The sequence below is a fragment of the Xenopus laevis genome, chromosome 2L, assembly GCF_017654675.1.
Source record: "Xenopus laevis strain J_2021 chromosome 2L, Xenopus_laevis_v10.1, whole genome shotgun sequence".
Classification (NCBI taxonomy): Eukaryota; Metazoa; Chordata; class Amphibia; order Anura; family Pipidae; genus Xenopus; species Xenopus laevis.
The window spans coordinates 159,662,544-159,676,501 of record NC_054373.1 but is presented as its reverse complement, the minus strand read 5'-3'; the positions used below and the strand labels follow the sequence as shown (position 1 = coordinate 159,676,501).

General features: G+C 40.2%; 1 protein-coding gene across 2 annotated transcripts in view; it reads left to right on the top strand.

The window, feature by feature from the left end:
* Window positions 1-13,958, top strand: part of frem2.L (FRAS1 related extracellular matrix protein 2 L homeolog) — a 133,712-nt gene that overhangs the window by 108,439 nt on the left and 11,315 nt on the right. The window lies entirely within an intron of this gene.

Here is a 13,958-nt window from a genome sequence, read left to right as displayed (position 1 = left end):
TGAGGTGGGCGATATAGGGCTGGGAATGGGAGGACATACGGGCGGTCGGATCGGGGGACAGGTCTGACTGCAATTCGACGGGATTTTTTACCCAACTTTCGGCCAGATATCGATCAGGGAAGCCTGTCAATGGCCCCACACACGGGCCAATAAGATGCCAACTCGGTCCGTGTATGGGGGCCTTAAGTGCTTATCACTTTTGCCTCGCAGCACTGTATTTCTGAGTTCAATTCACATCTTGCCAGTACCTAAAAAGAGTCTGCATGTGTCTGTGAGAGTTTCCTTCATGTTCTTTGGTTTCTTCACAGTTGAAAAACATACTAGGGGTCACTGTACAAATTTGCACCTTGGAGGTAATCCATGGTAACCAGTTAGTTGTGTGTTCAACCTGCAGCTAGGTGAAAGAACCTAATGGCTGATTGGCTGCTATAGATAACTGCCCAGGTGCAAATGTGCCCAGTGTTTATAAATGAGTCCCGCTATCAGGGTTTGTTTCTTTTCGTTGCCTCCATAGTGTTTGTGTAATGAGATGATCATTACATCATGGTTGTAGCTGGACAAAAGATGTATAATATACAATTTCATGGAACAATAGCAACAAAAGGAATGGGACCATATTAGGCAGCATCTTTGGGTCTGGTCTGTAATGGTTCTGTTAGACGGGTGTACGCTTCTAAAAGGAAGAATATTACAGTCTGAAATATATTCATGTAAGAAATCCAGTGGCAACATCCACATTGATTGCTACTGCATGTTTTCTATGAATATATAATATTATATATAATGGTTATGTCGGAAACATTTATCCCAAACACTATATGGGTATATTGATCATTGGTAAGAATCATTTTCCTCATGGTTCCCCTAAAGATGTTTGATGGTTAACTTGTATAAGGACTTGTAAATCTCCACATAAATGTCTCATCTCAGACCACACATCCCTGTCTGGAAAAAGCTCATCCTTTTATTCCTTCGCCTGACAAATTCTTCACGTGACCTTGAACGGCTGTGATGGCTGCCCCGTAGTTTTTGTCTTTTATAAACTCACTGTCCTGATTTCAGTCTGCAGACAAAATAATTGCCCTGTGTGTGTTTAACAAATGTGGTCCAACAAAAAGGGACAAGTCTGAGACAAATGCACTTTATTCATTGCTTTAAATCAAATGCGGTCCTTCTCTACCTGGTTTGTAGACAATACAACCCAATGTGTTCATACCAAGGCATTAAATGTTATATACACAAGCAGTTAAACTACTTCTTCTACTTAATTATTTATTGAAAGTAAGAGTTACCATGCAGCCTGTTATGTGAAGGAACCGACCACAGACAGCTTCCAAGTAACCAAATTAGCTTTTAAGAAATGGTATAAGTATAAGTTTAGACATCCACTACGCTGTAGCAATCTGTCCTTCCTAATCATCTAATTCAACATAATATATTATTTCTAGGCTCAGGCAATCCTCTCACCTCTACTATTCTAGAAAACTGGTGGGGGAGGATCTAGTTGGATTTGCCAAGTGTTAACTTTTACAAAATCACACACAACTGAACCTCAATTAGAATTTGCCACCAAGTTACTAAATGTTCATCTGGTACAGCCTGGTGTCTTTCTCCCAGGGTGCAGAGAAGTGCAATAGAGGACATTGATGTCCAGTTCATAACCCTCTAGATGTTGCAATGCAATTATTAGAAAATACCCCAAATTTAGTTTTTCACTGGCGCCCAGGGTCTGCATCTCTTGGCACTTGGTCAGTAGAATGTAATAAAATGAAATATAGGTATGGGATCTATTATTCAGAATGCTCAGGACCTGGGGTTTTCCAGATTACAGATTTTTCTGTAATTTGGATCATCATACCTTAAAGGAGAAGCAAACCCAAAAGTTAAAAAAACCCTACCCCCTTCTCTATATAGATCCCCTCCTTCCTCCCCCCCCCAGCCTAAGCGTTACCCCGGGCAAATGACCCTATCTTTTTACTTACCCCCCGGTGCAGATTCAGGCATCAGAGTTCACGGGCGGCATCTTCAGCTGCTTCGGTTATCTTCGGAATGAGACAGGTGCTTTGACAATTTTTGTGAGTTACTGCATGCGCAGTTGGTGCGAAACAGAAAATTGCTCCAACTGCGCATGCGCCACTCCACTGGTCTTATTCCGAAGATTACCGGAGAGAAGAAGAAGGCGCCCATGAACTCCGCTGGACAGAATCTGCACGGAGGGGTAAGTAACAGGGGGGAGGAGGGAGGGGGTCTATGTAGGGTAGGGGAGTAGGGTTTTTTTAATTTTGGGTTTGCTTCTCCTTTAAGTCTACTAGAAAATCATGTAGACATTAAATAAACCCATGGGAATTTTTTTGCTTCCAATAAGGATTCATTGTATCTTAGTTGGGTTGTATTATTACAGAGAAAAAGGACATTTAAAAATTTGGAATATTTGGATAAAATGAAGACCATGGGAGATGGCCTTTCTGTAATTCCGCTTTCTGGATAATGGGTTTCCAGATAACTGATCCCATACCTGTACAATTCACTTTACACCAGTTATTCTGCTTATTTAGTTATGACACATCATATCACCTAAGGTGGAGGTGGATAATATAGAAGTTCAGCAGTAGAACAATGGTTCGGATACCTTTCTTCTCAATCAATAATTATGCCTTCTTCAGCTAACCTGCACTGTGGATAGAGCTTTTCTTGGCAGCAGAGCTGAACAGATCTTTTAGAATATACAGTAGGTGCAAATTACAGTTAACACGACCATTTATAACATAATATAATGTACTTATACAGTCTATGAGGATCTTGACTTGTCATAATTATTGATTCACATGAAGTGTTTGTTTACTATTAAATATGCTGTATCGACTAGCCAATAATTATAATATATTAGATATTAACTTATACACATTTATCTTATTGTTAACATGTTTATTAGTGCTCTGTTTCAGATCCAGTACTGATTTGTTTCTGGTCCTCTCTGCTAACTTTGTTATCTATGCAATGTCAAGATCCCTTAATACTATAGAGACCATACATCTAAATATATCTACAAAGCAGGCAAGCAATGCATAGATAAAATTATCCGATTTCACTTTGAAGATACACTTATTTCAGTGCACAACAAGCTAGTGAAAGGGCATTGGTGAAAGTATGCAATACCCTGGGCTAAATATATCTTTGGCTGCTGTACCTCTTAGCAGTGGAATGACATTAATTAAACACCACAACAAGATCCAATGTTTTTTTTGTGCAGTAGAAAACATGTAAAGGGAAAGTCATAACTGGGGCAGGACAGTGGTTCAGTGGTTTGAGTTCCTTGCTTGTAGCACCAGGGTCCCGAGGTTGATCTAACCAGGGCTCAATCTGCAAGGATTTTGTATGTCTGGGTCCCATACCTTTTTTACTTGTGAGCCACATTCAAATGTAAAAAACATTGGGGAGCAACACAAGCATGCAAAAAGTTCCTGGGGTGCCAATTATGGGCTGTGATTGGCTATTTAGTTGTTCCTGGCAGACTACAGGAGGTTCTGTTTGGCAGTACACCTGGTTTTTATGCAACCAAAACTTGCCAGAAATCCATAAATAAGCACTTGCTTTTAAGCCACAGGGAGCAGCAGCTAAGGGGTTTGGGAACAACATGTTGCTCACAATAAACTTGTCGCATAAAGGAATTGTTGGTGTTTGCAAATGACATTGAGAAAAACAATCTGTCATCAGGGCCCATGTTTGTCTAGTTATTTTAAGTGTATATATATATTAGAGTGGTGAAATAAAGAGGTACCAATGCCACCTACAAAGTAAAACTGAGCAATATATAATTTTTACACTCACATATTGTATACTATATATGCTGTATGTGTATATGTGGATCTGTACATGTGTGTGTGTGTATATATATATAGAGAGAGAGAGAGAGAGAGAGAGAGAAAATGAAGGAAAACGGCACTCACGAAAAAGTGATCGAAATCGCCTGGGTGCAGTCCTTCACGATAGGAATGTACAAGGATTGTAGAAACCGCACTCACAGGTCTTAGATATGTAAAAAAAAAAAAAAGGTTTTTAGTTGTGGAAATGGCTGACGTTTCGGTGATACAACAGCCTTTCTCAAAGTGAAGAGGGGGATAAAACAATCGGAATAAATACATGGTGTGGCGGGAAGAAAACGCCGATCGACAAGGGAAGTGATGCAACAGTGACATCATACATAGAAAAATACGTTGAAAATGGTAAAAAAAAAATTAAATCGGCACACAAATTATAAAACATATGGCAATGTGTTCATACGTTAAAAAAATGATTTTTGCAAATCTAAAACCTGTGAGTGCGGTCTCTACAATCCCTGTATATATATATATATATATATATATATATATATATATATATATATATATATATATATATATATATATCAATTCTCAGTCTTAGAGGCTGAGAGCCACAGCACTCGAGTTCTGTTACATAAACCTTTAGAAGTCTATGAGCTCCTAAAACTCTAACCATCAGTTCAGATATGAACCTATTTAGGTTCTAGAGTCAGCTTTTCTGAGGGATTCCCAAAGCTCCATGTCTTAGTTCTAATTATGTGATTATATAACATTTGGGCCAGGGGTCAGTATCAAACCTCTCGCAGAGCGTGGCAAAAAAAAAAAGAAAAGACTATGCCCATTTTGTGGCCACACCCCCTAATTACCATGTTAATTTTCCAAAATGTAGCAGGTTATAAAAGTTATAACATATTTCTGTGGTTTTTTTCAGTTATTACAGTTTTGCTAATGAAGGTGAATTGCCCTTTAAGCTGTGAGTCTAATTTCTCCCAAGGGACCTGTTATCTTATATTGTTACAATTACTTATTTGCTTATTTAATACATTCGAATTGTTACAAATGTATATTTTCTGTGGCTATTCTAAAGCCAATTAAGTTAGAAACTTTGTTTCATTTTCTGGCTGTTCAGTGCAGAGAAAAATGGGACTTTCCAGTACAAATGAGGGACAGCAGGTTAAGGGACTGTCCCTCTAAAAACAGAAAAGTTGGGAGGTATGGTCAGTATCTGATCTCCGAGATACTGCTTAGAGGGCTGGCTTATTGCTGTTATTAAACCCAAACAATTTTGCAGTTGATTTGATCTGTAAACGTAACTTTGTTTTAGGATATTGCTAGAAGGGTCTGGTTGTAAACACAGCAAAATGCTCGTCACTATAATGTTTTCTGGGAAATCAAAGGGAAAAAAAATCTTAATTCTATTAAAATACTATTTATTAATTTTAAAACATGTTTCTCTTTGTGCAATTTGCAGACACCAAACTATTATGATGAACAGATTCATTTTCACTATTCATACATTCATTCATCCTTTCTTTCATTCACTGTGTCGGCCTTTCCCTTCCCATGACCCTGTCGGGTCACCAAAGCCAAGTGCTTGCGGAAGTCTGAATAAAAATGATTTGTTTTATTTCTTAGGGACGCGTAACAGATTTCCATAACAATGAAATAGTCTGGGAAAAGAATATATCATCAATAGTTCAGTATGAATACGTAAACTGTATTAAAAAGGTTTTATAAATGATACATAGGTTCATATATATATATATATATATATATATATATATATATATATATATATATATATATATATATATATATATATATATATATATATATATATATATAAACATGGAGGAGCACACCCTAAATTTGCCCGGGTTATGGTAAATAAAGTGACATAGTACCTCACTCAACGGGGAAAAAAAAATCAAGATTTATTGAAAAATCCTAAGAATTAAAGAAAGACTTAGTTTTTTTTTTTTTTAAATTGCTGAATCAAAATCCATTCAATGAATGTATATTTTGTATGTAATGCCACAGCATTCACAAAGTTTTGTCATTATGAAATATAGTCCGGCAGTATTGGAATGTATTAAATGTAGAGATATTTCAACAACCCTACGCGACAAATAGTTATATATTATAGGAAGTGTTAAAATTCAGTGATGAATTAACATGGACAATTCTCATTGGCATTGGTATTGTTTCCTTTATTTATTATTGTAATCCTTTATATATCCAGCAAAATATCCAGCAATACTTTAAAAGGGTTGTTCACTTTTAAATCAACTTTTAGTATGATGTAGAGAATGCTATTCTAAGACAATTTCAATTGGTTTTGATTTTTTATTAATTGTGTTTTTTGAGTTATTTAGCTTTTTATTCAGCAGCTCTCCGGTTTGCAATTTCAGCAATCTGGTTGCTAGGGTCCAAATTCCCCTAGCAACCATGCACTGATTTAAACAGGAGACTGGAATATAAATAGGAGAGGCCTGAAAAGAAAGATGAGTAATAGAAAGTAGCAATAACAATACATTTGTAGCAATTGTGTTTTAGATGGGTGACCTCCATTTGAAAACTGGAAAGAGGCAAAAGACCATAGTCAGTAGCACAAAAACTATAATATATAAATAACAAAGACCGATTGCAAAGTTGCTAGGAACTCTATAACACATACCTCCCAACTGTCCTGTTTTTTGTACTGGAAAGTCCCGTTTTTCTCTGCACAGCCAGAAAGAAACAACGTTTCCAACTTAATTGGCTTTTGGCAGAGAGCCCAAGATAAGATAGATTTGTAACAATTCAAATGTATCAGGATAAGCAAATAAGTAATTGTAACAATATAAGATAATAGGTCCCTTGGGAAAAGTTAGACTCACAGCTTAAGGGGCAATTCACCTTCATTAGCAAAACTGTAATAACTGAAATAAAACACAGAAATATGTTCAAACTTTTATAAACTGCGAAATTTATTAAAATGAACATGGTAATTAGGGAGTGTGGCCACAAAACTGGGCGTGGTCAAAACACTTTTTTTTGTCCCTCTTTTTATTTCCAAAATGTTGGGAGGTATGATAACATACTAAAAGTTCCCTTAAAGGTAAACCACCCCTACAAGATAATCGCAGAATTCTAGTGCTATGTCACTTGAGCATTTTCTCGCTCCGGAGAGGGGAAGAAGATACTATAAATTTCCCCCTGATTCAAAGCCAGTGGGAATCAGAGCCGGGCCAAGCTAGACAAGCGCCCTAGGCAGCCTGTCCGGCTGCTGCGCCAGCTGGTTGAGCACTTCTGCGCATGCGCGAAAAGACGCTTCTGCGCATGCGCAAATTGAGCATGCATACTCGCACAGATGGGAACAAGTGGGCAGTCGGCAGAGAAAGGACCGGACTAGGGGTAAGAGTAAGTACATGCCTGGCGCCCCTCCACCTATGCGCCCTAGGCATGTGCCTACTCTGCCTACCCCTAGTGCCGGCCCTGGTGGAAATCATAACCAAGCATAGGGGTCTGTCCAGGGGCACGCTGCCAACAAGGCGAGCTGAGACTCTAGCCTCAAGGGACAACACCGGAGAGGTTTCCAGGGGCGGCAAAAAGCCTTTAAGAGTTTTTTTAATTTGGCAATTGCGCTCTCCGCATTAGTGTTCCTGCCTCCCAACAGGTAAGTTGGCGAGCCGACTCAGGCAGCCCTTAGGTAAGAATCGGTGCTGGGTCTGTCTAGTGACAGGTGTGTAGGACAGTAGTAGGACCAGGGCCAGAGCTAGGGGGTAGACAGAACAGGTAGGTGCCTTGGGCACAGCAATGGTGGGGCTGGGGCTCTGGCGTTTGACCTTGTTGGGATCTGGAAAGGGGGTTGGTGTGGCAGGTAGATGCTGTTGTCAGGTGTGGGGAGGATTTGATAAGTGCAGGCAGGTTCAGTGGGGAATAGCCTTGGGTGCCCTTACTTTTTAGCCCAGTATGAGGGAATAAGGCATTCCATTGGCTTCTAATAGGGGACGGTGGTATTTTTAGGCTAAACCTCAGTCTCAGCCAGTGGAAAAGCAAAGGAAAAAGGGAAAAATAATAATTATAGGTTCGTTTCTAAATATTTCCATTAGACAAATAATTTATGAATATAGAACATAGGTTATGACTGAAAATTATGCAATATGATGAGGAATATTGGAAAATGTCCTGGAATTCAGATCAAGGAACAGGGGAACAGAAACAGTTAATAGAAAAGTACATTCTGACAGATTAGGAGATTCCAGTTGGGCTGGAGGCAAAGGTTAAATGAATTGTGAGGAATAAGGTCACAGAGAAGGCCAACACCTCCCTCCCTGATAGTTTGTGTGGATAAAACCCAATCTCCTGCACAAGCCACCTCTGACCCTGCCTGAAGCCCTGATGTTTCATACTAGCACAGCCCCGGGGAAAGACAGTGATCAGTGAGAAAAGTGTGGCACAAAATCCTTACTAATAGTTACTTCCTCTCAGCCAGTTATATTCAGAAACATAAAGTCAGTTCTATGAACTGCTCTGGTGGTTTCAATGACTTGTTTTCAGAAACACCCATATGGAGGTGTAGCCTGCAGGATAATAACATCACGGATTCCAGAAACACCCATATGGAGGTGTAGCCTGCAGGATAATAACATCACGGATTCCGGTTATCAATAAAAAGTTCCATCAATATGTTATTATACAAAATTCCAGGATTGTTCTGAATCTTACAAACACAAGAGGTTCTCTGCACTCAATCCATTATTAATATATTAAGGACATTGAGACATTTTGTGCATACTGCTACTGAAAAATGCCTTTCCCTTTAAACAAAATAGGGATTGTTTGTCCATAAATTGCAATATATTAAGCTGGCCAACTACGTCACAGTCATCCATTCAGGATCTCAATTACTAGAGGCACAAGCCTAGTGATAATGACATGAAAGTGCAACATTTGGAAACAAAAAGAGGGACAAAAAAGTTGGCGTGTGTAACCCCCTGATGCCATGTTCATTTTACAAAATTTGGCAGGTTATGAAAGTTTCAACGTATTTCTGTGTTTTTTTTTCACTTATTACTGTTTTGCTAATGAAGGTTAATTGCCTTTTAAACTGTGAGTCTAACTTTTCCCAAGGGACCTGTTATCTTATATTGTTACAATATATTTTGCCTATCTCAAAATTGTTACAAAAGTATCTTCTCTGCTGCTCTGGCTGTTCTGGGCTCTCTGCCAAAAGCCAATTAAGTTAGAAACTTTGTTTGTATTTCTGGCTGTTCAGTGCAGAGAAAAACAGGACTTTCAGTACAAACAAGGGACGGTGGGTTGAGCTGTCAAAAGGGACTGTCCCTCTAAAAACGGGACCAGTCAGGGTGAGAGTATGAATATCTCTCTGTATGAGATTTAGGTCATACTTACTATGATGACTTAAGGGATCACTGAATTAAATCCTCCCAAACAAGTATAAATTTAGTAAAACATCAGTTACAGAAATAAGTACACTCAGGGCTGGATTTTTCTTTCCGGCGCCCCTAGGCCGGCCATGGTCCTTTCATTCTGCCCCCTCCCTGCCTCCCGGTGCGCACCTTTCCCCTATCGGCACCGAGGACTGCGTGCACCCAGTAAGGAACTAGAAGATTTGCCTTGCACAAAGTCCTCGGTGCACTAGTAGATGGCGCGGCTGGGCGGCATGTCACCCCTGAAATCGTGCCGCCCTAGGCTCGGGTCTTTGTGGCCTTGCCACAAATCCAGGCCTGAGTACACCCCTCCCCAAAAGAATCAAGTAGCTGTAGCTTGCTACAACCCCATTATTGCACCCATTTCTTAACAAAGTCAAATCCCTTCTCTCTAACTTCAGAACCTACTGTGTTACTTGCCCATTATCCAAAACCAGTTTAGTCATGGTTATGTTCCCCGCCCATGTAACTATCAACCTTATAGAAACACTATTCCTATTCTCCTCCTTTATAAAGTAACAGGTTCTCTCTCTCTCTATCCATTACCTGTTCATTACCATTTCCATTAAATTACTTAACTACATGCTCCTACTGAAACTGGCCTTTCTTATCCAGCCTCACGTGCTGCCCGTCCTGCGATTGTAACTTAAGGCACTGTTCTTATATACTGATGTCCTGGACCAGCCACATTTTATAGCAACATACAGGGTAATGTAATAAAAATGATTAAGTTTGCCCACATCTAGCTGTTTGTTTTCATACAGCTGACCAGTAAATGCTACCTTCTGATTGGCTGCTATGAGTTTCTAGACAAGTAGCAAATGTAAAACCATATATATTACATTACCCTGTTAGCCGTTTAACTTTCATGTTGTTCATCTGATCCCTGGTGTCATTAATATCCCCATTAACAATCAAGGCAAGACTAGGCCGGCGGGACACCGGGAAAAAACCTGGTGGGCCCCTGTTTCTTGCTCCCAGCACGAATCATCCTGCTGCGACCTCCCTTCTTCATGCCCGGTCACGGCAAAAACACAGTGCACACACACATGCCCACACGTGCAGTGCAGCACAGAGGGGGGCCGTGGAAGAACTAGAGTTGTGGCCCCCCTGTCTGATCCTGCTAACAATCCTAATGTTCCAATAGTCTCTATGCTCTTTTCACTAACGTTCACCTTTGAGGTCATTATCATCACCTATCTGTCCTAATTTAGCAACCTCAGTCTATTATGGCACATTCACTACTGCCCTTAATGAGCTTACCCCTGACAGGTCATGATCCACTAAACCTAAACTCCAGCCTTAGCACATAGCTCAGGCCAAAGACACGCCTGGATTTCCTACACGGGCACCCCTAGTCAGGGCTGATCCTATCAAATGTGGGGCCCAATTGGGACCATGTTGGCGGGGCCCCTAGACAAAGTGTTGCTTTCTACTGACACACCCAAGTATTTAGGAAAATAAGGGCATACAGGCACAAAATAGAAAGGCATGGGGCAGACAAGGTAAGAGAGTGAGAGGGATGAAATAGGGGCACATAATAGGGGCACACAGGGTAAGAGAGAGAGGGAGGAAATAGGAGAGTGGACTGGGCCAATTAGTTTGGGGCAGGCTGGACCGATTCAGCTTGGGAGCAGGCTTGGTTGGATTGGGGGTAGGCAGGGCCTATCAAGGTTGGAGGAAAGCTGGGCCTATGAGAGTTGTGGGCAGGCTAGACCTATGGAGTTGGGGGATAGGCTGGCTTATCAGAGTTGAGGGTGGGCTGGACCTATGGATTTGGGGATGGGCTGGACTCTCAAAGTTGGGGGCAGGCCAGGCAGCATCATGTGCTGAGGGAAATATTATCTGTGCTGCCCTGTGGTGCGGGGCCCCCAGAGGTGCGGGGCCCAATTGGTCCAATAGGCCTAAGGCTGGCCCTGCCCCTAGGGCACATGGTTCTAGCTCAGCCCACCTACCTTCACGCGTGCAACCTGCGTGCTAATTAGCCATGCAGGCTGTGGATTCCATACGTGTTCTGGATGAGGTGACAACCCTACCTTGCCACAAATCCAAAGCTCTTTAAAGGTTGTCACATAATCTTGAGTGACATTGATGCAAATCCTGATCAGGTCCAGATTTGCAAGAATACCTGCCTTTGCCTGTGATGGGGATCCCACATGGGGTGTGGGAGCCCCTGGGTTAGCACATCCCAATCCAACACTGATCTGCTTTATGAATAATTTCCTTTCAAACTTCAAAAACTCTCGGGAAATAAGAGTAAACACAGTTAGCTTGCAGGCTCTGATAAAATAAAGAACATACAATTTCGAATGGAACTTTTATATGTAAGACCTTTATGGATGTCAGATACTGCATATCTTTATATGTATAACAATAGCTTTTCCTCCCGTATATTGTTTCTTATTATAGGGCACGTTTTTTTCCTTTGCACTTTGTCCCGTGCAGAGAGTAAATATTGAGGCTTGTTAAACAGAAGATGTGTAAAGTCTGTGGGTCTCATAAATGCCCCTCTGATATTGAAGCCTTTGTGCCTGTCTGTTTGCTCACTGCTCTAATGATTGCTGTGGAACAATGATTTGTTCTTTGGGGCAGACGTAGAACTTCTTCTGCCTTTTTATTTTTCTTTCTTGCTGTTGGTCTTTTTCTGTTGTAATTGGAGCTCCAAGCCACACGTGGAGCAGATATACTGTAGATACAGTACTACAGGTATAGAATCCCTTATCTGGAAACCTGTTATCCAGAAAGCTCTGAATTATAGAAAGGCTGTCTCCTCCATTTTATCTAAATAATCCAAATTTTTAAAAATGATTTCCTTTTTCTCTGTAATAATAAAACAGTACCCTGTACTTAACTAAGATATAATTAATCCGTATTGGAAGCAAAACCAGCCTATTGTGTTTATTTAATGTTTTCATGATTTTCTAGTTGACTTAAGGTATAAAGAATCAAATTTTGGAAAGATCTGTTATCTGGAAAGCCCCAGGTCCCAAGCATTCTGGATAACAGGTCCCATACCTGTACCACCATTTTCAGTTATTATTTGTATATGCATTGAACTTGAATGCTAAAAAAAATAGATATAGACAAACAAAATTTGCTTTGAACTATTATTAAATTGTAAGCTTTTCTGAGCAGGACCATCTTTACTTCGGTTATCAGTTGTATTTCTGTATGTTCGGCATTTACACCCATTTATTGTACAGCGCTGCAGAATGTGTTGGCATTTTAGAAACATGTGTATTCTTGATCTTATTGTTATTATTATTTATACAAAAATAATAAGGGCATTCCTGCATGAAATCCAATCAACTGGACAGATATTACAGAAGCGGGAATGCATAGTATGGCTGCCTTTTCTACTTTATTTATGAACACGTATTGATAAAGCGCCAACATGTTCCACAGCGCTGTACAATAAATAAGTGTGTGCATTGAACATACAGATTACATAGGAAAATACAACCAATAACCTATACAAGAGGTAAAGAGGGCCCTGTCCAAAAAACATTTCAATCCATTACTGTTCCACAGCCAACAGCCCAAATGACTGGAACAGCAGCTGCCGTTTAGACACGGGGAGAACATATTAACTCTGATATTGTCCTGTCTGGAATTGAATTTAGGACCCAAGTGGTACAAGGTGACAGCTGCACCACCATATTTTGGGGACATAGAACAGCATAATTTTAGACTCCCCAGAAAGGAAAGTTTGCCTTCCTATCAGAAGTTGTGGACAGAACTCTTCCACTGATATCTATCTATAGTATATATACTCTGCACCTGTCCTGTATTATCAACAAAGCCCAACAAACCAGCCGAGTCTCCAAAGAGTCTGCTTCTATTGAATGCGTCAGCACCGGAGAGCAGCTGATTTCCTTTACTGGCCTCGTGATCCAGTGCTGAAAACTGCAAGCCTTTTACTGTTAATATTTGTTCTAAATCTAAATGCACAGCCGGTCATCAGATGAGTTGAAGGGAACGTGGCACAAGTGCAGCACCTGCTTGATCAGCATCCAATACATGTTGCTTTTAGCAGACTAGAGGCAAGCCTAGAATCTTGTGTATAAAATAATAACAGATGTTTAGCCCATTTCCCACCTTGAGCCTATGTACTGCATTGAACATTGCCACCTAGTGTTCATGTGTGGCATAACCTTCTTGCAAAATACAGCAATAATTTTTTCTGAAAAGATAACTTCAAGCTTTACAAAATGCATTTCTGCTAGAATGACAGGGGTGCCTTTTTGTGCCCCAAGGTGAACAGTGACTATGCCTTATATCTCTTGCTTATGTAGGGGGGGAAATCAAATCAGGCAACTGATGACTGTCAGGCTGTGGGCAGAACATCAGATAATCCCATTGAATTGACAAGGACACAATGTGATAAACAGCCTGTAGACACATTAGTTCTTAGCTAGCATTATATTCTGTATATACGGTATATACAGACTCTCATACATCCTCTTTATCTGTAATAACAGTCCACCTGTCTATGGGAGGCAGTGTAGACTATGCTTACGCTACACTCCCAAACAATCGGAACATTTGCTTTCAGTTCGCGATTTTTTGTAGATTACATTTGGGGGCCTATTTACTAAGGGTCAAAGTGAATTTTCAAATTTCGAAGTAATTTTCGGGTACTTGGACCAAATTCGACTTAGATTCGAATTGAAAATACTTTGAATATTCGACCATTCGAAAA